We start from the raw sequence: 12,336 nt of genomic DNA on the forward strand, positions 1-12,336 counted from the left end.
TGTAAAACAAATTTGTGCTTCGTGTAGTAACACATTTAATTCCAGTACAGCTGATTCTCAGAATCATCCACATTCTGAGGTTTATAGTTCAGTTTAGTCATGTTTTCCTCTGTTCTGTTGTGTTTATCATGCAGCATCTCTAGGGAGCACCTCTTCTGGAACCTTCTCCTGCCATTTGCAAACTCTGTCTGCAGCATCATCAGAAGCACTGATGTTAAAGAAAAAAAAAAAAATGCCATTTCCCTGCTGAAGTGCTGACAACTGCCCAAGATGTTGATGATTGATAGTCTCCATTTTGCTGATTTTTGGGGGGGGAGAAATTTCCATTTATAAGTAAGGAAGAAGAATGCTGGTGAGCTCTGTCAGGCTGTAACTTCCAACATTTCCTGGAACATCACAGTATCAAGGCTTGGAAAAAGTCAGCTCTGAATTCTTTATCAAAGTTCTGACAGTCCATGTAAAATGCTTTGCATCTCTTTCTCAGTCACATGATTTGGTGTTTTACATTTACATGTAAAACACATTTTTCTAGTGTTAAACTTTCCTAAAGAATCTGCCTACCAAAACAAACATTATAGGAAATAAAAAAAAAAAAATTAAAAAAAGGAAGTTGTGTATTTCTAGTAGAAGGTTGTTTTTTTTTTTTTTTTCCCTTAGTGTTTTCTCTATAACATCTCTGGTCTGGTGGAGCAGGTGTTGTGAGAGGGTTTAATTCTTTGCTAAATGAGCATAGTAGTTATTATCTGCCCAACCATAGCTTTAATTTTGCTGTGAGCGCTGTAGTTAAATGCTTCTTAAATGTTTTCATTTAGAGAGCAATTTAAATATTATTGTTAACAATTAGCAATTGCTTCATGTTCTAAAAAATATTATTTTTTCCATTCCTTTTTTTGAAGCAGTGAGTATGAGAAGATGATTTTGAACCTGACCAATAACTTGTATTTTATCCACAGGGTCAGAATAAGTTTGCTTTGGTGTTAATTCTGGGATAGTTGCTTGGCTGGGGATATGATAATAAGATATAGGAACAAATGTTTCTAAATCAGGTTACTTTAGCATGTGTGTTCTTTTAATATAAACCAGAAAAAACCTGAAAATTTCCTTATCCAAAATATACAAAGTGTGCATGCCTTCATTGCATCAAGTGCTTATATCTATATCTAATCTATATCTATATCTATATCTAATCTATATCTATATCTATCTATATCTATATCTATCTATATCTATCTATATCTATCTATATCTATCTATCTATATCTATATCTATATCTATATCTATATCTATATCTATATCTATATCTATATCTATATCTATATCATCTATATCTATATCATCTATATCTATATCTATGTATTTATATATTTATATATTTATATATATATATATATATATATATATATATATATATATAGATATATAGATATAGATATAGATATAGATATAGATATATAGATATATTGATATATTGATATATTGATATATTGAGATATATATATATATATATATATCTATGTCAGTGCATCCAGGAGCTCCTTTCTTCCCAAACAAGCTTTCCAGCACTGGAACAAAGCAGCAAATTCCTTCCCTCTCACCTCCCTTCTTGCCCCCACTGTTTTTAATAATGTCTGTCTGACATCCCAACCATCAGGCATTGCTCTGCTGCTGCTGTTGTCTCCTCTCAGCTGCCTGGGAATGGCTTGAGAGTGGAATTGCACATCAAGGGTCTCTTTTGTCAGTGGAGAAACCAGGAGAGCATTTCCAATTTGCAGTTTAGCATCAGTGCTTCAGAAGCACCAAGGATGTTTGGTGCTCACCTGGTTGCCTGCCACCAAACTTGGGGATCAATCACTGTGTCCTGACAGGATGCAGAAGGAAAAAAAATCAGAACCCACAGCACAGATGCACATAAAACAAAAAAACCAAACAACAAAAAAAAGGAAATAAAAAAGCAGGAAAAACCTGATTTTTATTTTGAAAATAGTAGAACATCTCAGAGATTGAGAATTTTATTGCAAAATGAGGAGGAGCAATTGTGTCTGAGAGTCTGAACATACATGTCTGTGTTTCTCTTTCATAATATCTCACAGACAAAATATTTCATAATTTGATCCCACTGACAGTTTTTGAGTTAAACCAGGGATTACACTGAGCCATTCTTAGGCAACCACTTCCAAGTTAGTCCAGGACTTCTTGTGGCAGATCTGCATTCTTCTTAATCACTTGCAGTCAATCAGATTTTAATTTGTCTTTGTCTTGAGCCCTGCAAAGTTTGGGCCTGAAATTTTTTTCTGCTTCAAGGATCAAAGAGTGTTTTCCCTGTGTGTGTCAGGCACACTTATGGAATGCTCTTGTATGTTTATTTAGCTCCATAATTATTCCATATTAACAAAAGCAGATTGTTTCAGGAATGTTTTTCAGAAGAGCCTGTTTGAAATCAGGCTTTGTTGGAATTATGGCACCTCCAATTCTGCAATTTTCCTTTTGAAATACATTGTAGGAATTCACTAGAAAATCTATAACAACCCCATTCAGGGATGAATGGCTTATTCTGCTTCTTATCTTGTTAATCAATATTGTTAACTAGCTGTGATGGACATAATTAATGGAATGACCCTAGCCCCTCCTAATTAGAGATAATTGCCTTGTTCAGTCACATTCACTCTCCAAAATACAAGTGTGTGAGCATAAATGTCATAATTTATTTTAGACTCTGCCATGATCATTGTATATTATGTTTTCTTGTTAACAACTCATTTTAATTCTCACTCACCCAGCAAAGTTGAAAGCCATGAAAGGACCCTCTTACCTCTCTGGCCTGGATGGCCAAATAAGACATTATTATACTGCACACTTACAGTCAGGAGGGTAAAATGAGGAGGGCAAAACCAGAATTCTACTCGGCTCTGGCTTCAATCCATTGCCCAACAGCTTCTCAGGATGAGAGATGTCTTAGCTTGAAGCTAAATGTTGCTTGCATCAGAAAAAAACCTGTATTTTGGTATGCATTTCATGTATCCTTTTATCAGCTTTATTATTTGTTATGCTTTTGCTGAGCTTCCTTGAAGAAGAACAAAAGGCTACACTTATTATGCAGCTATTTCATGAGAGCTATTTAAAATAACATTTGAGGAGGAAAAAACAAATCAAAATGAATAAAAGCCTGGCAAACACATGATGAAACAGAATGAATATCAGAGCTATTAAATTAATAAGCTTGCAAAGCATTATTTATGGTATCTCAGTGGAAGTTCAGAAATTGATAGCGACTTCTCCAAATTAATTGAGTACCTTTGTTGTATTTCAGGAATACAGATTCAAACTCACTGTGCCTGCTCCCTGTGGGGAAAGATTGTTCCACCTGCCAAAAACCTCAGGAGTTTTCATCTGATTTTCATCTTCTCAAGGTAAGCAGTGGAGGCAGTGGCTCAGGGTGGCGTTCACTCAGCAAACTGCATCTGGGGTGTCTGCAGGCAGCTGTCCTTGCTGCCACGAGCTGCCCAGTGAAAGAGTGGCTGAAGCCACAGCCTGGAGCAGGTTTGGCCTCTCCATGGTGGAATCTGCAGAAGTGCAGATGCAGGATGTGGTTTTGAGGCTGACAAGCCTCCTGCCATCTCAAAGGAGATGTTTCTCCTGTCAGGAGCATCTCAGGTGCTTGGGGCTGGGGGACATCCCTCAGCTCTGTCCCCAGAGCCACAGCCCTGCAGGGAAACCCAGGATCAGAATCAGGCACATCTGCACAGCAGCTGGTGGGACTGCAGGGGCAGAGGAGCAAACAGTCATGGAGCCTCCAAATGCAGATTTTTTTTATATTACCTTTGTTGTATTGAATAATATTCACTGATGCAAATCAGATGGAGATACAGGTGTCCACTTCCCCAAAAAAAGGGTCTCCACAGTTAGCTGGCTGCTTCCTGGTGCCTTTGAATTGTGGTGAGTGCTGAAATTCCAGTCCTTGCTGTGGCTGGGAAATCCCCTGAGCACCCACATTTCACCATTAAAAGTACATCTGCTAATTCTTCCAGGATAAAATATTTCTGTATGACACTAGTTGGCTTCAGATTTACTAAATTTGATTATTTCTGTTATAACTTCTTGTGCAGGAGTGACAGCTGGAGAGATCCACTGAGAAGTGAACAAGGAAGGTGGAGGAGCTCTGACAGAACCAATCCCACCCCTGACATTGTTTTACTTTGCTATTCCATTTCTCTTCTCTTATTTTTGCTTCCCCTTTTCTCTGATCAAGTTTTTCCTGGAGTTTAATTTCTTTCAGTGAGAGTTCTTTTATTTTTCCAAAAAATTTTCCTGTGTTAAAAATTTTGACAGCAATGTTTCCCAAGCCTCTATCAGCTCAAATTTTACAGTAAAATAAAAATCCCACGTATAATGTGGTGAAGGTTTAAACTTTGTAGTGTTTTACTTATTATAAGGGTCCTTCTCTCTTAGTGTCCAGCTTGCAACTGGTGTGATTTTGCAGAGAGCCAGGTTCCCCCAATGTGAACTTTTAACAAGATACTGGATGAGAGCTCATGATTTCCAGAAAACATTCAGTGATCTGGAAAAGAAGCAATGGATTTGATTGAATAATAGCACAGGAACAGCCAGTTCTGTATTGAGTCTTTCTTGCAAATCTACTTCTGCAAGTAGATTTTCAGTTCTGCCAATTGCTGCAAATGTTGTTTGCCAGTACCACGCACCAGTTCATGGTAAGCAGTAAAAGTCTTGTTCATCAAGCTGTTTTTTTCCTCATAACCCCACTTAGAATGCTGATATCTTATCAAGAAATAGCAAGATTCCAATCAGAATTTCAAAGCTTTGCTTCCATGTCCTCCCTGCTCAACTGCAGGACCCTGTGAGACCTGCTACAGATAACTGGGGACTCATTCCTCTCTTCTGAGGTATTATCAAAGCAGTATTTTCCCTTTTCATATTGTCTGTGTTGGCATTTTTGTTTTCATTTAAGTGTTCCTAACTTGAGCTCCTGAGATGAGCAGTGTTTCACCTGCTTAGGGTTTTCTCAGTAAGGGTGAAAGACCCACTAATTCTTTTACTGAAAGAGTCAGAGGAGGGATTTTTCCTGATCCAGTCTCAATCTGTACATAAGGTTTTGTTTCTCTTTAATTCCTTGCATATCTTATTGGGTTAACACCAAGAACTTCATGGCTCAGGACTGTATTCTCATAGAGCTTTAAAGGACATTGTTCTTGGCTGGTATTTCTAGACACCACTATAATGCAAGAAAAAAAACCACAAAAAACCAAAACAACAAAAAAGAAAAGGAAAAAAAAATAAGATTATATGTGCTATTTATATTCATGTTTGTACCTGTAGGGATGTGTTGATGGGGAGGTGTGTGAAATGATAAAAAGGTTATGAAAGACAATTATTTCTTCCTGTGAAATCAGGAACTCCTGATGGCACCAATTTCATTCTGAGAGTGCATGAAAAGAACCAGGACCATGTAAAGGTAACACCAAAAAAAAAAAACAAAAAAAAAAAAACAAACTGAAAAATAGTGATGGAAAAATCTATATTTCAAGCACTGGCAGGAATATATTTATGCATGGAGAGTATTCTCTGATTGATCTGCAATAAAACTGAGTGAGACACAGAAACAACACAGAGAGGTTTGTGTCACTCTGGAGATAAATATGAAATACACTCATATTTCTTGGGAGATCTATTTTAAGCTTTCCTCCTTCCAATGTGCCCTTAGTTTTTGTGGTGGGTTTGTAACAAATTCCTTGCTTCTGATGGAGTCATGTTCATCTTTTTGACCCATGAAATGGCTTCAGAGTTCTGCCCTCAATATTTAAATGGTTACCTTAAACCAAAAACCCCACAGTTCCCAAAACACATGGTGAGAGACAAGAGTCCTGATTTCTCTCAGTCAAATCTCTTTATCCCCTATTTTCTGTTACACAAAGAAAACCATCTGTCAGGTTGTCATTAAACTTATTTTTCTATTAACCACAAAGTAGAAAAATGTCTGGTAAATTTAAGTTGCTTCAGTCTTTCACTGGGTTTATTCTTTTTTTTGAATAATTGAACTTGGTGATGTTAAAGGTATTTTCTAACCTTAATGATTCTGTGAGTGCAGGGGGCAGGGGGTGGAGAGGATTTTTATTTTCTCATTATTAATATATTTTGATTTGACTGCACAAAGAACTGACTGGAAAGAAGTACTGGAAAATATATTAAGCAAAACCACAAAGTTTCTGAAATGCAGAAAGCAACAGCCCACACTACCATTGTGTCTCCTGAGTTTGAAACACCAAAGTCACACTCCTGGCATCAAACTTTACATCACCTTCCTTGAATTTGACATCCTATGTTTCTTCAGGGAACTCTTTAAATATTACATGTCTTGATACAGACTTGAACTCAATATTGTTAAGTTACAGTTCTTCTGATTTTCTGCCAAAAAATGAAAAAAATTATTTGAAGATATTATTTTCCTAAATTGGATTGTCTGTTCAGGTTAAGGTGGATAAGGTCCAGAAATGAGTCACAGGTTAAAGATATCTTTGCATCTCTTAATTCTCAGGGCCTTACAGAATTCTTTAGTGGGAAGAAATTTGGATAATTTTCAGCACATGGAAGGGAGAGGTGATTAAAAATCAGAGAAAAAAAAAATCTTTTCCTGCAATCTTTTGTGGATATCTGATATCAGTTCAGTAATACCAGTATTTTCTTTTTCATTTCAGAGCCTATAAAATATGAATTAAAAAAACCAAACAACAGAAGTGGCCAAGTGAGTTCAAGTGAGACTTGATATTTACACTCAAGATTGAAAGTCCAAAATGAAGAGCTGTGTAAGGTAGTAAATGGTATCCATGATTCATTGCCCAAAATAACACCTTGCAAAGGAGATAATGTCTGAAGATCCCCTAGAGATAAAAGGAAAATCTTCTCTGATATGATTGGCCTCTGCCTCTAGAAAACAGCATGATTTATAAAGTATTTTTTGCATTAAGTGATGGAAGAATCAGGTGTAACAGTGGCAAGGCTTTATGATAGAAATCTTATTTTCTGTCCTGGCTTTTAAGATTAAGCCTCAAATTTTGTAACTTGTGTCACTTTCAGAGGAAACTGAGTATTTGGCAATGCAGAAGGCAAACTGAATTCCCTCCTGAGAATATGCAGGAGCCATTGGGGTGTCTGCAGGCTGATAGACACAGTGAGGGGAGTCTCCAGAATGAAGTATTAGTGTAAAACCTTACATTTATTGCATCATAGTCTCTAAGATTCACGGATTTGTTCAGCATTTGGAGGGGAAAAAATCACAAATGAGATAATTGTCCTGCAATTATTGACAGAATGGGATGCTCAGCAGTAGGAAAACTAATCTGGAATTCAAGTCAGGGTAAGGGAAAGTCATTAGCTATGCTGTGTAAAGCAGACATATACAATCAATGTGTGAATGTCACGTTTGTCAGGCCAAAGTGATGGGAAAAGACTTCTACTAAAAGAGAGAAAATTGAACACATCTATAACAGTGCAGGATAGTTCATATCCTGTTGTAATTGCAGTGCACTTCAAGCAGAATGAGAATAGGGGGGGAAAAAAGGGAGGAAAAAAAAAACAAAACCTTTCCTGAGCTTTACAGCAGCACTGGAATGTGTGACAAAGGTAAAAGCTTGGAAGGTGATGCTGGGAAGAAACCTGAGGACAAGCAGAGAAGATCAGGAAGATGGTATGGGGGAAAAAAAAAACCAAAAAATTAAAAAAAAAACAAAAAAAAAAACCCCAAAGCTGAATTGAGCTTTAGGCAGCCAGGGAGAAAGTATCTGTAAAAAAGCCCCAGATGGTGCCAGAAAGAACTGATGGTTCTGTTCCTTCTGTCTGCTAAAATGTGTCAAGTGTGCAAGATCAAAGTGCACATGGTGATTTGATGGCAAACAGAGACATGCTAAAAAATGAAACTACTGTGGGAGTTTGGGTATGCATTATTGATAGGTGTGTACTGGGTAAGATGTTTAAATATTGCTTATTAAGTATTGCTGCTCAGTCTGCTGGTGTGAGGTGGCTGATGTGCCACCCAGGAAGCTTTTTCATGGAGGAAAAAGCTGAAAAAACCCAAATCTGAAAATGGAGATAGTATTACCTCATTACCAAGCCAGGAATCCCAGATTTATTTCAGGCTGTGTCAGGTAAAAAGTCTGAAAGCTTCTCAGTGTGCACAGAAGAAGGGAAGTTTGAAGGTGTGAAACAGTTCTTGCTTGAATTCCTGAGGTATTCTCACTGCTATGGTCATAGTCAAAGATCCCATTATACAGTAATGAAGATGATGATAAATAAAAATTGAGAATTAAAACTCCAAGGCACCAGATCACTGCATATCCAGCAAGGAAATACCAGGGCAGTTCTTTGTGAGTGAGGACAGCTTCTCCAGGGCTGCATTCGAGGCTCCTGCTCCTGGTGCTGCTGGGGGTTCATCTGAATGCTAAAGGAGCTGAGAAGTGCAAGAGAGGAGAGAATTCTGTATTCCTGCAGTCAGTTTGGGAAAACCTCTCCCTTCCATCTCACAGGGTCCTCCAGAAACACAAGCAGCAGCTCCTGTGTGTTCAGGGATTGAAGCAGTAAATTTTACAGCACAATTCATCAGTGGAGTCAGTCAGATTTAAGAGAGAGGGAGCTGGTTTTAGCAAAGCTGCACAGATTGCTGTAGCTGAGGTCAACAGCAAGCTCCTGGTGCTTTTAAAAATTGATTTTTACTGAAATCTTACTCAATTTTCTTTGTAATAAGGGCCTCCAAGGATTTAAACTGCTGTAAGCAAGAGCAATGTTTGGCCCTGCTCTCTAAGTAGGTGTGGCTTAGCTCCATTACAACTCCAACCCAAATAATAACATCCTTTAAAAATGGAGTGCCCTTCCTAACATTTTAGAGGGCAGTTTTTTGTTTTCTCTTGTAAAAGCTGGGAGGTCATAAGCTTAAACTCCTAAAGTCTCCAAGAAAACCTATTTACCTCCTTTGCAAAATGGCTAACATGAAGTCAGACAACATATGTGGAAGGAATATAAATATATTTGCTTATCTGACAAACCCAGTGCAGATTGCTTAATATAAAAAAAAAAAAAAAAATAAAAAAAAGAAAAAAAAACAACAAAAACTTGGCAATATCAGCATGGTTTGGTTATTTAATTCTAGACAAAACATTTGAGACTGTATAAAATAATAGAAAATGCTCTCTTTGTTATTCTAGAGCCCATAAGAATCTTTTGCAGTCTTCTTAAAGAAAACTAAAGGGCAGGTGGCCCAGTATGTATCAGTCTGAAACTGATATAACAGCAAATTCTTTAGGAACTGAATGGGGACTATTTTCTGCTAATTATCTCCAGCTTTTCCAATAGTTTGGTGGGTTTTTATTTTTTTGGTTTTTGCTTGTTTTGTTTTATTTTATTATGTTTTTTTTTTTTCTTCATGCATCTACACTTGCCTTTTGAGCTAGAACCTTGCATTCATTTAGGAAAATCTTTCAACTCTTTGTAATAAATTTCCTCCACCATACTGTACAATTTTTTTGTTGCTTCTTTCTTTTAATCCTGCTGCTTCTTCCCAGTTCCAAAGCTGATGCATCCAAAGGAAATGATTGAGTACTCACTGGTTTATTTCTCCCATTAAAATCTCTGGAGAGATGACTAATTTCAATGCTGGTAAACCTTTTCCAGCAACTTTAGTTTGGTAACACAAATAACAGAGGCTTGCTCAGTTTCTGGTACCAAAAACATAACTCACACATTCTTCCAGGTTTTGGTGACAGCTCAAAGAAGTGAGGGAATCTCTTTCAGCAAATGTTAAAGCCAACATTTAAGTCATGATCTGTCTGTCTCATGAAAAATAACCCTGATGAAAAAGGGGGCTTTTAAAATTGAAAATTTAGTTCAGATAACCCAAAACTGATATTGCAGTGGGAAAAACTTTTTTTCCTGTTCAAGAAGACAGGAAATCTTTGTAATACATTCTCCTGACGTAGACAGCAGATCTCCAGCTCAGAATAAGAAAAGTTTGCATTTCTAACCCACTTTGGTGAGTTAGAAAGTTTAAGGAGCTCCATCCTTCACTGCAGAGCTGCAGCTGGCTACAGGATTGGGGAGGAAATCCTAAAATATCATAAATATTCCATGTAATGGATAAGGGCTGCTTGACTCAAGGCTGACACACTGTCCTGCTATGGGTCATTTGGGCTGGGAAAATACTAATGAGGTATAATTATTTATTGCATGTGTTGTCTAATAATTATAAAGAATAACATTTAGATAATGTTAGCTTAGCCTTCTGCAGAAACTGCAATTCTTCATTGCCCAAGTGGCCAGGGAGATTAATAAAAAGCTACCTTGTGCTTTCTGGCAAAGCAATTAACTCATTATAATCAAGAAGAAAAGACTGGAGAGGTTCTCAGCACGCACAGGGTGAGCTGGGGTGATGGGTCAGGAGGATGGGGATGTTTCCCAAGCTGAGCTCATCCAGCAGCACAGGTGTGACTCTGAGAACGTGTTCTGCACCCAGCTGGCTGAGCTGGGGGCAAGGATGGCTTGGGGGGCTGTAATTAGGGGCTAGCTTGGCTTTTCTGGTGGTTTTTTTGCTGTGTTGTGGTTGGAGGCTGAGAAATGTGGCTACAAGCTGAGGAACTTGCCTGTGGCAGAGCTTTGGAAGGACCTGTGTGCCCTGACAAAGTCTGGGCTTGGATAGCTCCTAATCATTAAACACAATGCTGCTCTGTTTCCAGGTTGGTTAATCTCCCCCCAAAGTCCTGAAGGAAGCAGCTTCTGAAGCAAACAGGAACTCTCTGTCTCCATGCAGGCATTAGAACTGGGAGCAAGCCTTTGGAAAATGGTTCTCTCCTTTTCAATTCTGATTTTCCTCTCTCGCCATTATGAGCAAGGGTATGAAATGATTTCATGCTTTGATGCTGGATGTGGACTTCAGGGTTCTAAGATAATTCCACTTTATGGTCTTTTCCCCATCTTATTCTATTCCCTGATGCTTCCTTGGATGTGGACAGAAGTGGTGGTGCCAGTTCCATGAGATGGAAGAGGAGAAAACTTTGACTACCAGAGAGGCGATGAGGTGATTAGAGAAAAAAACAGCAAACATCTAGAAAATATAAAAGTACCTCAATCATTTGCAGACTCAGGTATTCTTTACTGAGGCAAAGAAATATAAAATAAGATCATCAACCGTTGAATGCAAGAATTCCCCCGTGGAGATGAAACTGTTAAGGAGTTCTGTGAACACAGACTCTTCAGAGTATTTGCTTTCTGCTGTTTAAAATTGCAGCTGGCCATGAGTGTTTCTCTGTTTTTAAGCTGGCAAAAATAGACCTATTTTGCTGTCAGTGTGCAAACCTGGCTCTGCAAAGACAAAGGAATTCTTCCAATCCAGCCCAGCCAGATTACAGATTTTTGCCTGTGTGCTCTCCAAGTGCATTCCCCAGACTGGATGTTGATCCCTGTATTAGAAGTACTGTTATATATTTATATATATATATACAGTTTATATATATATACTGTTATATATTTATTTTAAAATGTACCTTCTTATTTTTTTGTCTAACACTTCCTTGCACTTTCTTCTGGGGAAAAAAAAAAAAAAAGTCAGTGAGTTGAAATGCATGAGAATAAATAATTTCATTTCTTGGTTGTCTTTTGTTTTTTTGGCCTTACAGCAGAAATTTCTGAACATTCTTTGTCTGGATGAAGAAAAACAAACTGATCAAACCTATAATTATGCACCTTATTGGAGGTCTGCCAGTGTCTCCATAATACAGTCTGGTTTTACAGGATTCATGGATTCCTACTGTAAGTGCTCCATCCTACAGCTAAAATTTGGCAAGCTCTTCCATGGTAGCAATACTCTCTCCTGCACATAAATGTTGCTTTTCTCTGAAAACTGGCAGTAATGCTGGTGAAGCTTTTCTTTTATGGCTTCTATGGATTTTTGTTTACAGATAGGTAAATTCAGCCTAAGTGCTGGACTGTCACCTTTTTATTGCATATTTAACAAACGATTCAGACTTTATGAGGGAAACTTGCAGCTAAACTGCATTTGCATTTTGCTTTTCTACCCTTTTCCATCTCCATACTGTTTTTCATTATGGGATTGGTGTGCAGTTGTTTCATAATTACAAGTTCAGCTTTGCTGCTGCTCAAAGCTGAGTTTTTTTATGCTGTCTTGTTAATCCATTTGTCTGGATTTTCACGTAATTATTATGTAAGTATTGATTGGAAAGGGCTATAGCTTAGCTTTACATGACTTATTTAAAGTAACTTTTCACACTTCATTATCATTTGTTTTTATTGCATCCTGCCTTTTACTCTTCCACATCCTGCAT

The sequence above is a fragment of the Oenanthe melanoleuca genome, chromosome 1 (genome assembly GCF_029582105.1).
Source record: "Oenanthe melanoleuca isolate GR-GAL-2019-014 chromosome 1, OMel1.0, whole genome shotgun sequence".
NCBI classification, from domain to species: domain Eukaryota; kingdom Metazoa; phylum Chordata; class Aves; order Passeriformes; family Muscicapidae; genus Oenanthe; species Oenanthe melanoleuca.